This window comes from Adiantum capillus-veneris, chromosome 12 (assembly GCF_014529385.1).
Source record: "Adiantum capillus-veneris isolate H3 chromosome 12, ASM1452938v2, whole genome shotgun sequence".
NCBI lineage: Eukaryota > Viridiplantae > Streptophyta > Polypodiopsida > Polypodiales > Pteridaceae > Adiantum > Adiantum capillus-veneris.
Genome location: NC_140942.1, coordinates 26,828,649 through 26,843,151, shown reverse-complemented (window position 1 = coordinate 26,843,151; position 14,503 = coordinate 26,828,649).

The following is a 14,503-nucleotide window of genomic DNA, read 5'->3' as shown; positions in this document are numbered from 1 at the left end:
CACCTACAAGAGAGCTTGAAAGAATACTCCTGTAAATCCAGCACCCATCTAAAAAGCCACCCAAGGTGTGTTTCTTTTAGAGTAGAGGTATGAGGGGCTGATGATCTGCTTCAATCTCGACATCCGAGCCTTGAAGATATAGATGAAGTCTGGTAAAGGCCCATACCATAGCTAGCAATTATTTTTATGTGGTGGAAAAGCTAGACTCTACTAGTGTAAGATCTTTGCTCACAAAGCATATAGGTCGCCAAGTTTGTGTTTCATATTGCTGTAGAATGATTGCACCTAGCCCCGTATTAGAAGCATTTGTTTGCAAGAGAAAAGGTTGGTTGAAATCTTGATGTGCAAGAACTGTAGCTTGATTGATGATCTCTTTGAGTTTCTCAAAGCTTTGATGTCAAGTCCAGTCAAACTTATGTCCCTTTTTTCAGCCCCATTGGCAAAGCGGGTAGGTGATAGCTGCCATGTTAGGAATGAATCTCAAGGGAAAATCAGGCATGCCCAAAAAGGTTCGCAAACTTTTGACATTAATAGGTGCTGGGTAATCTTGTAGGGCTAGTACCTTGTTGGGATTCATTTGTATTGCTTAACTAGAGATGTTGAAACCAAGATACTTCAACTTGGTTGCTCCCCACTTTTTCCAAACTTGAAGCTACAGATTGTAGTTCTTCATTTGTGTGAGGACTTCATGTAGAACTTGTAAATGTTGTTGCCAAGTAGCTATGTGAATCAAAATATCATCAAGATACACCATTGAAACTCCTTGTTGAATGACGTAAAAAAAATATGGAACTGGTTGCTCTTTGAAAGGTACTAGCTACATCGAAGAGACCAAATGGCATTCTAGTGAAATCATAGAGGCATGTATGTGTAAAAAAATCCATTTTGTGAGAATCAGCTACGCTTAGGGGAGTTTACCAATAGCCAGATGCAAGATCAAGAGAGGTGAAGTATCTTGAATTTCCCAACCTATCCAATAGATCATCCACTCTAGGTAAAGGAGACAACTCATGTATGGTGACTCTCTTCAGAGGTCAAAAATTGATACAAAAACAAAAACTGCCATCATCCTTCCTAAGAAGGTGGGTTTCGGATGCCCAATCACCAGTAGAGGGGACGATAACACCTTTTTGGAGCATGTCTTGAACAAATTAGGTGATATGTTCATTAGCGTAGTAGGGGAGCAACGATGAGACTCCATCCATAGTGGAGGAGAATATCCCGTGCGGATTGAGTGAAAAAATGTAACATTTATTTGTGAGGCAGTAGTGTGTGTTGTGAAGAGTGAAGAAAAGTTTTTGAGAAGTGATCGGATGTCATGCGTGCGAGTTTGAGCACATAGAAAACAGTGTTGTATGTGGACAAAACTGGGTCCTTGACTAGCATAAAGGAATGGAATGGGTAGAGTGTTTGGGAGGAATAGGTGATAAGTATCAAAGTGCAAACGTGCTTGGGTCTTAACAAACCAATCACAACCAAAAGTAAGAGGAAACAATTGTCTAAGAAGGACATAAAAACGGCGCACGAACATGGATTGTGATATATAGAATGTACAATCTATTGTGCGATTAAGGAGACTACTAGATGAGATAGTGCTACCCAAATCTAGGAGTGCTTATGGCTAGGGTTAAGTGTAATACATTACAGTTTCTGCTTACTCACTAGCGGTTGCTGTTCCCTTTGGTGCTTGGTAATTGTTTTGGTTTACTGCCTACTGCTGCTTAGGTTGGTTTTGTGAGCAGAAATGGGTTTTACCATTGCACAATGTTATTTGACATCATTATGGTTTGCGAAGTTGCCATGACTGCATTCCACGACGACTTTTGGGACTGTTCCCAAATTGTGGTTGATTTGATGCTTGTCGGCATTTACATGGGCATTATGGGTTTTTTTAATTATGGTGAAAACAGGGCTTGGCCCTGCTGTATATGGGTGATAGATGGTTTTTTTTTGGCCCTACTTCTTTCAGTTACTAGTTGAATGTCTAAAATTGTGGTGATAAAGTACTACAAGGATCTCCTTTTTTCATTCACATAAGGAATTGGAAACTGTATAGCATAATGTTTTTAGTTAGACTCATGTTCTAACTTGATTTAGCAAGGGCATCTTGCCACCTGGGCCTTGCCACCTGGGTTGGCCAAAATGATGTATAAGGTAAGTGACTTGCAAAATGGTGGATTTGAATAACATGGTGGGCCTAAACTTACTCTGACTTAAAACAAACATTGAACTAGCCTATGGCTGGATTAGAACTATTAAAGGAATTTTTTATAAATACAAAAGAAAACCTATTTCATAAAAACTTCATATGATGGTGCTTTCATTAGTCTAGGAAGATAAACTTTGATAATAAAAGTGGGGGGATTCAGACACTTGGATTAGAAGGGGTGATGGCCTTCTAATCAGAATGATATAAAATTCTTCTCTAAATAAGAGACTTTGGGTTCTTTTTGAAAAACATTTGTCCACATAATACTATGGACTTAGCTTGTAAAAGTTAAAAAAAAAGTTTGTAAGATGGACATGGATAACAAATGGTATAGTCCATTGATACCTGTAAAACACATCCAAGGCTAACATATTTGTTGTCTTGTTTAGATGGATGCAGGTAAGGACTCTATCTTATCTTGGAAGGTTTTCTTTAGCTTTGGCAAGCTGTCCTACACTGGATTACACATTCACTTACTGCTTGGGAAGTTATTTTGTTATTTGTATACTGGAATGAGGCCTCATTCTTACAAACATTGTACAAAAATAATTCTAAGACTGAGTTGTTTTTGTACTTATCATTTCCTTTTTTCTAAAGCCAACTGTCTTTTGAATGTAAAAAGTTCAATTATATCATATTATTTTTGGTAGAACAGCTACACACACATCCTATACATAAGTTTTTTTCTTTCTAGAAAACCGGGATGCTGGCTTTGGAAACTAATTATGAAATGTAGCTCTAGGATGGACCCACAGTCTATAATCCCTTGACTGGTTGACTGGTGTTAAGTGGTTCTTCATGGACTATTTTTCTCGTCTCCTGCTCACGGCTATTATAGTCTTTGACTTTGTTGGTTTAAGGTTTGCAGGCCCAACTTATAGAAATTGATCATATTCAAGTTTATATATTTTTTTCAGGACCACAAACCTTTTAGAATGACAGCCCGCACAGGCTTGAGAATCATACAAAGATTCTCGAACAGATTAAGTTGTACCTTAAAGACCATAAACCAAAAATTGCTTTGGCAGTTAGAACTAGACCCTTCCTTGCTAGAAAGGCCAAGGATTGTATTACTTAGTATTGTAAGTAATTATAACCTCATTAAACTTTTTTGGTATATTGCAAACTCTTTCTCTTTCTCAAGGATTAGAATTGACCTCTGAGCCCCCATCTGTAGCCACGTCTCTTGTTCTCAGATGTATTAAGAGCTTGGATGCTTCTCAACTAATATATGACTCGGTTCTTACATCAGACAAGAAAATGTCTATCTTGCACATGTTATCTTTTAATGATTGGGTTAAATGATTGCTACTTTAGACAAGGACTCCAAGGAAGGAGTAAATTTGATCACCCAATACATAGCCCAACTTCCCATACGTTCTTTACAATACCAACAAGAGCTTGCCCTATTCTCTTCCTCTGAGGCTGATCTGTCTAACTTTTTTGAGGAAGCTGTGCGGCCTCAATCCATCATTTGTTTGTACACTAGCTATCCCGACTATCCCTCAAACTGGTGGTATCTTTTGTAGGGATAGTGCGGCTCTTGAAGCTGTCAAAGAATTTCAGAGTAATATTTGTTTCCTCAATGACTCTAACCTCTTGGAAATGGTGCCAAAAATCTCTAAAGTTTTTCCTTTCTTACCTATAAGACACATTGAAATCGAATCCTTTGGGGTGGACCATCAGATTTGGGTCCTACCCAACAAGGCTTTCTTAGCACCCATTTAAAGTGAAACCTGGGTGTACCTTGCCAACCTCCCTGCCTTCATTGTTGAAGACTGCAGACTCAAGATCTTAAAAGGTGGACAATTTATTGACAAAGGAGAGCTCATCAAAGCACCCTTCAACCTCAATCTCTTTGACCAATCTAAATGCCCTTCCGATACTGGCCTCTACATCATTACTAAAGGGAACATGGAGTTTGCTAAAAGTAACCCGGACTTCTACACAGAATCCATCTGGAATGTTTTTTGGTCCTATGTGAAATGTGCCTGCAAATTTCTTGACCCTAAAGCCTCTTGCAAATCCAGCATCATGTGGTTTGATCATGCCATCTGGTTTATTCTCAACCATCTTGACCTACTCTTCCCAAAAAAACCAGTAGATTTTCACCTCTCTCTTATTTGCTCTTGGTTGGGTGGCCAAACTAAACAGATAGTAATTGCTCAGATTGCCTTTAACATCTTTCATGGATTAATGCTGGACATCTTGAAGGAACTGAAGTCTGATGAACCGGGAATCTTCCTAACTACTTATGCTAACGACAAAGGTGTAAAGATCATCACTAGCTTACTTAAACCATGTATTGATGAGGATGATTCCCCTGCTCTGAAAAGACCCAATTCTCTTACTACCCCCAACTCTTTTACTTCTTTTTTTAACTCCTAGCTCTTCCTCCAACCGGGGGAAGGCTCGTAGCTACACTAGGGGAAGAGGCAGAAACTCCCCCATCAGGAATTTTCTTGAATTGTAATCTTTGGTGGATTTGCAGGTTACTACGAACCCTTGCGGATGAAGGTCTCTCAACAAAGTTGCTCCTAACCATGGCTATATCTACGTACATTGTCTCTTCCATAATGTACTTCTCGATTGGATACAACCTAAAGCTCTTTTTTGTTAGTGCTTTGGCCTACTTTTTGGCAATCACAAATTGCTCGATAATGTACTCATTGGTTGGTTGTATCAACAACCCTTAAAAAACTTGGTTTATAGTAATGATTTTCTTCGGCATCAATTCCCGAATGTACTTGCTATCAATTTATCACATTCTGCAAGAACTTTGATACATATGGTATGCACGTTTGTACTTGTGATCTTAGCATTATTGAGAATATCAAAATACGGAGAATCTTGGCCAAAGGGCTCAATCACATACCTAACTCTCCTAAAAACCCTTACCTCGCTCTATCAGCTGTACTAAGCTGCTTAACTGACCTTGTCAGCTCTCTTCGACTAGAGAAGATAGTCCTACTGAACTTAACTAAATTGGTGGAAGAATGCTTCTTTTGGAAAATATCACAAATTCCTAGAATATGGTTATCCACTGATAACTCCTAGCTGACATCACAGCTTGCTCTTGATTTTCAAAAACTCTCTAACAAACGGTTCATAGTCGGACTTGATAATTGTCCCACTCTTATATGCAAGAACCTAGCTTGGAATGCTGCCTGCAATCGAGTGTTTGGAAAATAATTCATTAGAATTAACTCTTCATTACAAACAGTTACCAGTAGCATCTCAAGACACTTAGGAAATCAAGGTTATTGTGTACAGGACACTAAACTACCAGTACTGTTTCCCACCTATAAGATACGTAAGAATAAGTTCAGATGGATATTTGACACTTCTAATGGTATCTTTATTGATATCACCAAGGATATCACTCTTTGCCTTGACCTAGTTTTAGCTGAGTTAGAACTTATTTGTGCCACTAAACAGAAAATCTGCCACGACTTTCTACAAATACAGTACAACCCCTTCTGGTTAACAAAAAAACTCAGCTGAGGTCTCTCTTAACCTCCCTAAACAAATCTTCCACATTTTTCAGTAGATATCACACAATGCTATGAAAACATCCCCCTTGATGCATGGGGATCTTGGCCTTAAGAATGTTCTAACCAAGGTGATTAAATGGCTTTCTCCAATGTAAGAAAGAAGTGTCTTTTCTACATTTCACTTTCCAAAAAACCTAGGTGGTTAAAAAAGACTTACTCCTTACACCCCTTACACTTCAATGAAGAGAAGCTTTGTCTTTACATCTCATGGTTGCTTAATAAATGTACTATCATTTCTGGTGGACTTTGTTTTAACTAATGCCTGGGCATCCCCATGGGGTTCTCATGTTCTCCACTTATGTGTAATACTTACCTGACCTTCTTTGAATACAAATGGTTTCTCAATGCCATGGAATATAGCAAGGATAAACTTTCACAATTCGGACATACTTACAGATATATGGATGACATATTAAGCATCAACAATAAAGCCTTCCTTAAAGAAACCTGCTTAATTTATCCTCACTGCCTAAGGATTGAACCTACTTCTTTACACGAGTTCATAACACCCAATGGGGCTGTTTGCTCGTTGGTACAACTCCTTAACCTTTTTATCTCCCTTCATACTCCTTTTGTTGGAGGATACAACCTAAGGTATGTGTGGAAAAGAGATCTCCTTAAACTGCCACCTTTGGAGTTCATCAAAAGGAATAGTAATAGGCCTCACAAGGCTGTGATTAGCACTTGTATCAACCTGCTGTATTTGATCATCTACTCCTCTTCCAACTTTCTCCTTGCTTGGGAAGATATAAAACTCCTAATAGGGAAGTATTGCTATAACGGCTTTAGCAGAAATCAAATAGTAAAAACAAAATTTTACTAACTTTTACTCAACAGCATGACTGGCCTGGGTTACACTTTAACCAAGAAAATCTCATTTCTCTAATAAGGTAGTAGGCCCATTCACAATGGGCCTACTATTGATTCATTGTGTTTGGTGCCTGGGACAAGGTGGGTACACACACACACACACACACACACACACACACACACACACACACACACACACACACACACACACACACACACACACACACACACACACACACACACACACACACACACACACACACTAACACTATAGTACGTTAAAACCCCTAACTTATTGGTCACTCACTTCCTAAAGCTTCAGTTTTGTTGAGTCCCACCATGGGACTTAGCCCTTCTAAATTACAAGGGACATGTTGTGGTGGCGGTTTTTTTGGCCCAGGCTAATAGTCACACACACACACACACACACACACACACACACACACACACACACACACACACACACACACACACACACACACACACACACACACACACAATATCACCTACCTATTGAGCAATACCGAGCTTACTTAGCTCTTGGGATTCTACTGAAACCTACCTCCTATGGTCTCCACCATGGGGCATGGACCTTCTAAAAACATGAGTGCTACATCGTGGTACTACCTCGGGTTAACCCGGTCCTGAAAGCACTTGGGTTGCCTCTTCATTACACCTTGCAGGCGGCCTCACCATCTCAACTGGGGATCTCTCCACTCATGGCAATCTGCACGCTATGCAGTTATGGCGACCTCCCTCCCTTCTCTATTTAAAAGGTGAGGGCACAACTCTACCCCTCATTTAGCTTTGTTTGTGCTCCTTTTTTTTTGCATAAAATAGAATTGCGTGTCTGTATCTCTACTGCACCGGAGTATGGAGCTCACAACACAAGTAACACAGGTCGGCTACTTTTTCTCATGGTTTTTTTTTTTGCACCTACGTTTTTAGGGGCAATATTTCTATGCTGTTGTAAAAGGCATGACACCTTGAGTAGTTTTCACCCAGTATAGTAAGGTACAATGGGTTGTTTTTTCTGCAGGGCTTTATTTCCCAGTATTGGGATTTTGATTGCTATCTGTTTCGCGTTATTTTTGTTAAAAATTCCATATTGGTGGTTCTTTTTTTTTGGTATAGCTTACTACCTGCCGCCGCTTTTAACTCTGGTTTTCCTAAAAAAAGGAAATCTACCTACTAGCTACTGTTCTGTAGACTGGTACAAATAGATATTTTTTCTGGTGCTTACTAATATGATTGCTGGTTGGCATGTTAACTAGTGCCTTTTTGCATGGGTTATTGTTCTATGACTAGATAAACCTTATGTTTTGGATATTGATGGGAGCTTTAAATGGGGTGGTGTTGTCCCACCCTCTACACACCGGTAGTGAATATTTTTGTGGATAATTGGGCCAGGTGGCACGCTACTGCTGTATCTAAACATTTCTTTATGGCCATGGTTAAGGGTAATACATTACAGTTTCTGCTTACTCACTAGCGGTTGATGTTCCCTTTGGTGCTTGGTAATTGTTTGGTTCTACTGCCTACCGCTGCTTAGGTTGGTTTTGTGAGCAAAAAGGGGTTTTACCATTGCACAATGTTATTTGACATCATTATGGTTTGGGAAGTTTCCATGACTGCATTCCATTTCATAAAAACTTCATATGATGGTGCTTTCATTAATCTAGGAAGATAAACTGTGATAATAAAAGTGGGGGGATTCAGACACTTTGATTAGAAGGGGTGATGGCCTTCTAATCAGAATGATATAAAATTCTTCTCTAAATAAAAAACTTTGGGTTCTATTTGAAAAACGTTTGTCCACATAATTACTATGGACTTAGCTTGTAAAAGTTATTTTAAAAGTTTGGAAGATGGGCATGGATAACAACTGGTATAGTCCATTGATACCTGTAAAACACATCCAAGGTTAACATATTTGTTGTCTTGTTTGGATGGATGCAGGTAAGGACTCTATCTTATCTTGGAAGGTTTTCTTTAGCTTTGGCAAGCTGTCCTACACTGGATTACACATTCACTTACTACTTGGGAATTTCTTTTGTTATTTGTATACTTGAATGAGGCTTCACTCTTACAAACATTGTACAAAAATAATTCTAAGACTAAGTCGTTTTTGTACTTATCATTTCCTTTTTTCTAAAGCCAGCTATCTTTTGAATGTAAAAAGTTCAATTATGTCATATTATTTATGGTAAAACAGCTACACACACACACACACACACACACACACACACACACACACACACACACACACACACACACACACACATTGTGGTATTACTAAATGCTTTATTTTTCACCCTCCTTCTATATATTGCCTTCCCCCCCCCCCCCCCCCCCCCCCCCCCCCCCCCCCCCCCCCCCCCCCCCCCCCACCTAAGCAGTCATGGGACATTAGCTCATAACTTGCTACTCACCGGTGGGACTAGGCCCTTGTTAAAAAAAAACTCTACTATAATTAAATACATTAATCTCTCATAAGGCGGCCTGCGCATCCTGGGCTGAGATCTCCCCTTGCAAAGTTTCTGTGCATAACTTGAAGATGCTTAAACAGGAGGGCGGCTTGCCTCTCTCGCCGATCACGCTCAGGAAACGAAGCTCAAACCACTATAAAAAAAGGTGAGGGCGCACCTTGCCTCTCACTTAGCTCTAGAGTAGGTATTTTCTTTCTGTTTTTCGCTACAGTCTGATTTTGCCAACATGGATCTCGCAGCTCAAGTCACACAGGTACCTAACTTAATTTAGGTTTTTTTACCTTGTATAGCACTATGTGCTTCTTGCTTTTCCATCTTGCTAAACACAGTAGGGAAAGATGTTTTAAACATTGTGGTGGTTCTGCTTGATGAGTTGTTTTTGACAATCATACACTGTGGTTCTTAGATTTTTTTAGCATGGCATATGGTTGCTACTGCTTACATAAGCTCTCAAATGCTTTGCCAAGCGTTGAACTGTCTACAGAAAGTGTTCGGCATTATACGAGTTTTTTTAGAGTTCTGCTTGACTGGTTTTTTCGATAGTCGACTAGTATGGTTCCTAGATATATGTTTTAGTAGCATGGCAGATGGTTGCTACTACTTACCTAAGCTCTCAAATGGTTTGGCAGCGTTGAACTGTCTGCAGACAGTCTATCGGTATTATACTAGTTTTTTAGGGGGGTTGTCATATTCGTAGTCTTGACTGATGCGCCTGGTACTTTCGTTTACTATGGGGACTTACATAAAAAAATGGACTTCTGTTACGGTCCGATCCCTAAGCTCTGTATGGTTGGGTTTTTTGCCTCTCTATGCTCGTTCTTCTGATGGTAAGTATATGGCAATTTTTTGGGGCCTTTCTCAAGCCATTGCAAGTTATATCGAGTTACTGGCCTAACTGGTCTTTTGACGTTAAAACTGATTTTTTAAAGGAAAAAGCTAAACTTAGCTTTGTATCATTCAAAACATGGGGTACCTTGTACGGATTCACAATGTGAGGAAGGATGACCTCTTGCTTGGCATAACCCTCGGTTTTTTAGGGCAACTGCCAATCTTTGAGTATTCTGCTCTTTTTGAAGGTAAGTATATGGTTTTTTTGGGCTTGGCATGTGGAAAGGAACCGAAAAATGACTCTACACTTGAAAGTACCTTGGCTAAAATAGGGCTAAACACTGCCGAACTATGGAATACTAAGGGCTTAATGAGAAACTTGAAGTTTTGAAAGTAAGTATATGGGGATTACTCTCAGCATTGGCGTAAAAAATTGGCCTTTTTGCTCATGACATAAAGCTCCACTTGAAATAGGTTTTCTTTGATACTCTCTTTTGATTGGTAAGTGAATGGTCTCTACTGTTAATTTAAGCATAGCTACTGAGTCATGGAGAAATCTTGGGAAGTTGAAGGTAAGTATATGGTTGGTACTCTCAAACTTGGCATAAATACTGAGATATGGCTCGAGAAATGAGGTCTCACTTGGTAAAAATGGAGTTTTACAATACTCTATTGACTAGTAAATATATGGCTGCTACTATGGGCTCAAGCATAGCTACAAAGCTATGGCTTAACAAGTAAACCTCACTATTCTTTAAAAAATCTAATAACCTAGCTTGTCTAAAGTAATTAAATTTTGTAAGATGGACATGGATAACAATTGATATAGTCCATTAATACCTGTAAAACACATCCAAGGCTAACTGAAGTGTTGTCTTGTTTGGATGGATGCAGGTAAGGACTCTATATTATCTTGGAAGGCTTTATTTTCTTTGGCAAGCAACATTACTATGATGAAATACCCACTGAGGAATGGGGAAGTTTTTTTACTACCAACCCTACTGAAAGAGGACCTCTTTCTTACAATCATTGTACCTAAATAATTCTAATACTGAGTTATTTTTGTACATATCAATTCATTGTTCCTTGGCCAGCTTTCTTTTGAATGTAAAAATTCAATTATGTCTTATTAGTTAAGATTTAAACAACTACACACACACACACACACACACACAGACACACACACACACACACACACACACACACACACACACACACACACACACACACACACACACACACACACACACACACTTGTATACTGTGCATATGAAGAAAAACTCACAACCCCCCCCCCCCCCCCCCCCCCCCCCCCCTCCCCCTTTTTTTAGACTCTTGCTGCCTGGACCATACTAGGTCAAAATTTTTTTTATTAATTACTATCGGTGGCCAAGCCCTTTACTAAGTAATGATGCTCTGTCAAGTGTGATCAATGGCTACTGCCCTCAGAGAGTAGCGAAGGTGGCCCTCATCCGCCCCCCAGTCTGTCGATCTCCATTGAAAACTATAGGCGGGGTACTCGATGCTATATCTCCTACTCATGGTGAAGCGTGGCCTTCCTCTCTCGAGTGCGTGACACTGAACAAGAGAAAGGCTTGCCTCCTGCTGCTATAAAAACAGGTGAGGGCGCATCTCTGCCCCTCACTTAGCTATATTGGGTGTGTTGAGTCATTTTGTGAAACACTTCCTGTCTGCTTGCCACTACCAAGGAGAATGGAGCTCTCCTCGGAGGTGACTCAGGTGTTCAATCCCTCCTCTACTGAGTTTACTATTTTTCTGCACCGTTTATTACACATACTAAAGGTTTTTTCCTACCTCTTGCTTGGTAAAAATATGCATACTGTGTAGGCTCGTTTTTTGTTTTGGGCTTCTTGCAAAAACTGAGCAGATTAGCACTCGTTGCCGATAGTCTTAAAAGGCTGGATATAGTGAATAACAAGGATTGGAGCATCCCTGCCATATGCATAAGAAATGGCTCCTGACCTAGAACTTGTTGGGATGACTTTTTGGCTTACTGTAGGCTATGTCAATTACTGCAGGTGCATATACTTTCAAAACTTGACTGGTTTTTTGTTTACTTTAAAAGCCTAGACACTATGGGGGGCCATGGGCCTCTTGTGCATAAAAAATGATCATGGTATGCATAATGGGGTGGCCTCAGGGCGCAATACTTTTGCGTGTGCATGAATGACAGTAGATGTTGGTGAGTATGTGGTGATGAAGCATGAAGGGTGGACTGATGGCCGCTCAGGCTTCTGTTGGGTAAGAAACAAAAGGCGGGCTGTTACTGTATACTGACTGTGTAAATGGTTGCTACAAAGAATTATGGCCAATGGTGAAAACAAACAGCAGGTTGCTGTCGTTGTGAATACTGGTTTTTTTTAATCTGACAGTTCTCGAAATCAGTGGGCTCTCTCTTTCTGTCTTCCGTAATTAACTGGTTGCTTAGTATATTTTGGAACTTATATGCTGGACATTGCATATGGGAATAACCTGACATCTTTTTCCGAAGGTAAGTATATAGCAGCACATTCTTCTAAACTTTTGAAATAAGCCATGGTTGGCATGACCAGACACTATTGGTCGAGATAATCGATAATGACTCTTTGGATAAAGAAGGTAAGTGGATATTTTTTGGCTTGGGTATAGCCTCCAAGATTTCTGGCAAGAAAATGATAAAGTTCTTTTACTACTCTTATCTTTTCTTATTAGTTGGTGTAAAAAAATGAGGCATCTATAACCTCTGGTTAAACAAAAAATATCGAAGCTCGCATCTTTTTGTACCTTTGATACCATGGGTTCTACTGATTGAAGAAGGTAAGTATATAGTTGCTTCTTTATACATAGTCACTAAGCGGTGGCTCTTGGTGTTACCTTTGATAAACTCCACCATAGTTTAAAAAAGAATATGAAAAACTGCTAAACATAATGAATAAACTAGTTTGTCTAAAGTAATTAAAATCTATAAGATGGACATGGATAACAACTGATATAGTCCATTGATACCTGTAAAACACATCCAAGGCTAACATAATTGTTGTCTTGTTTGGATGGATGCAGGTAAGGACTCTATCTTATCTTGGATGGCTTTCTTTTCTTTGGCAAGCAACCTTTCTGTAATGAATTACTCACCGAGGAACCAGGAAGTTCTCCTATTTCTAATTTTACTGAAAGAGGATCTCTTTCCTACAATCATTGTAACTAAATAATTCTAATACTAAATTATTTTTGTACATATCAGTTCATTTATTCCTTGGCCAGCTGTCTTTTGAATGTAAAAATTCAATTATGTCTTATTAGTTAAGATTTAAACCGCTACACACACATCCTATACATAAGGTTTCTCCTTTTTGGAAAAACCGGGATGCTAGCCTAGGATATTTTCTTAGTAATGGAGCTTAAAATTGGACCCACAGTCGATAAATCCTTCATTGGTAGACTGGTGTTAGGTGGCCCCCTTTAGACTCTTTTTCCTGGTTCCCTGCTCACGGCTACCATAGTCTCTGACTTTTGCCGGTTGAAGGTTTGCAGGACCAAGTATACTTTACTATTTAGACACTTTTTGCTAATCTTCATGTCACTTTTTTCAGGACTTCTCACGCTATAGATTGACAGCTTGCATGAGCACTAATCACAACCCTAAGAATCATGCAAAGATTCTTGATCATATTAAGCTTTACATTAAAAAACAAATACCAAAGGATGCCTTGGCTTCTAGAACTAGACCTTTCCTTGCTAGAAAAGCCAAACTATGTACTACATACTATGGCAAGAAAAAGTAAACCTGACCTCACTATTTTTACAGACTATGGCCTTATCTCAAGGATTGGAACTCACCTCGGAGCCCCTCTCTGTGGCTTCATCTCTTGTCCTCAAATGTATAATCAGTTTGGATGCTTCACAGCTTATTTATGATTCAACTCTTGTCTCGGATAAAAAACTGTCTATCTTGCATATGTTGTCATTTAATGATTGGGTAAAAATTCTGGCTACACTGGACAAGGACTCCCTAGAAGGAATTGACTTATTGACCCAATATATTGCCCAACTTCCAGTCCTTGCTACACAATATCAGCAAGAGCTTGCTCAGTTTTCCTCTTCTGGAGCTGAGCTGTCAAACTTCCTTAGGAAACTCTGTGGGCTTAACCCCTCGTTTGTCTGCACCCCAAATAACCCCTCCATCCCTCCAACTAGAGGAATATTCTGTAGAGATAGTGCTGCACTAGAGGCAGTAAAAGAATTCCAAAACAATCTTTGTTCCCTCAATGATGTCAACCTCCTAAAGATGGTACCAAAAATCTCTAAAGTGTTTCCTGTCTTACCAATAAGACAAATAGAAATTGAATCTCTCGGAGTTGATCATCAACTATGGGTTCTACCGAACAAGGCTTTCCTTGCCCCCATTCTTAGTGAAACCTGGGTGTACTTGGCCAATCTCCCATCCTCAACAGTAGAAGAATGTAAACTCAAGATCCTCAAAGGCGGACAGTTCCTGGACAAGAGAGAACTAATTAAAGCACCCTTTAACCTCCACCTCATCGACCACTCCAAATGCCCATCAAATGTTGGATTGTACATACGTACTAAAGGAAGTATGGAATTTGCAAAAAGCA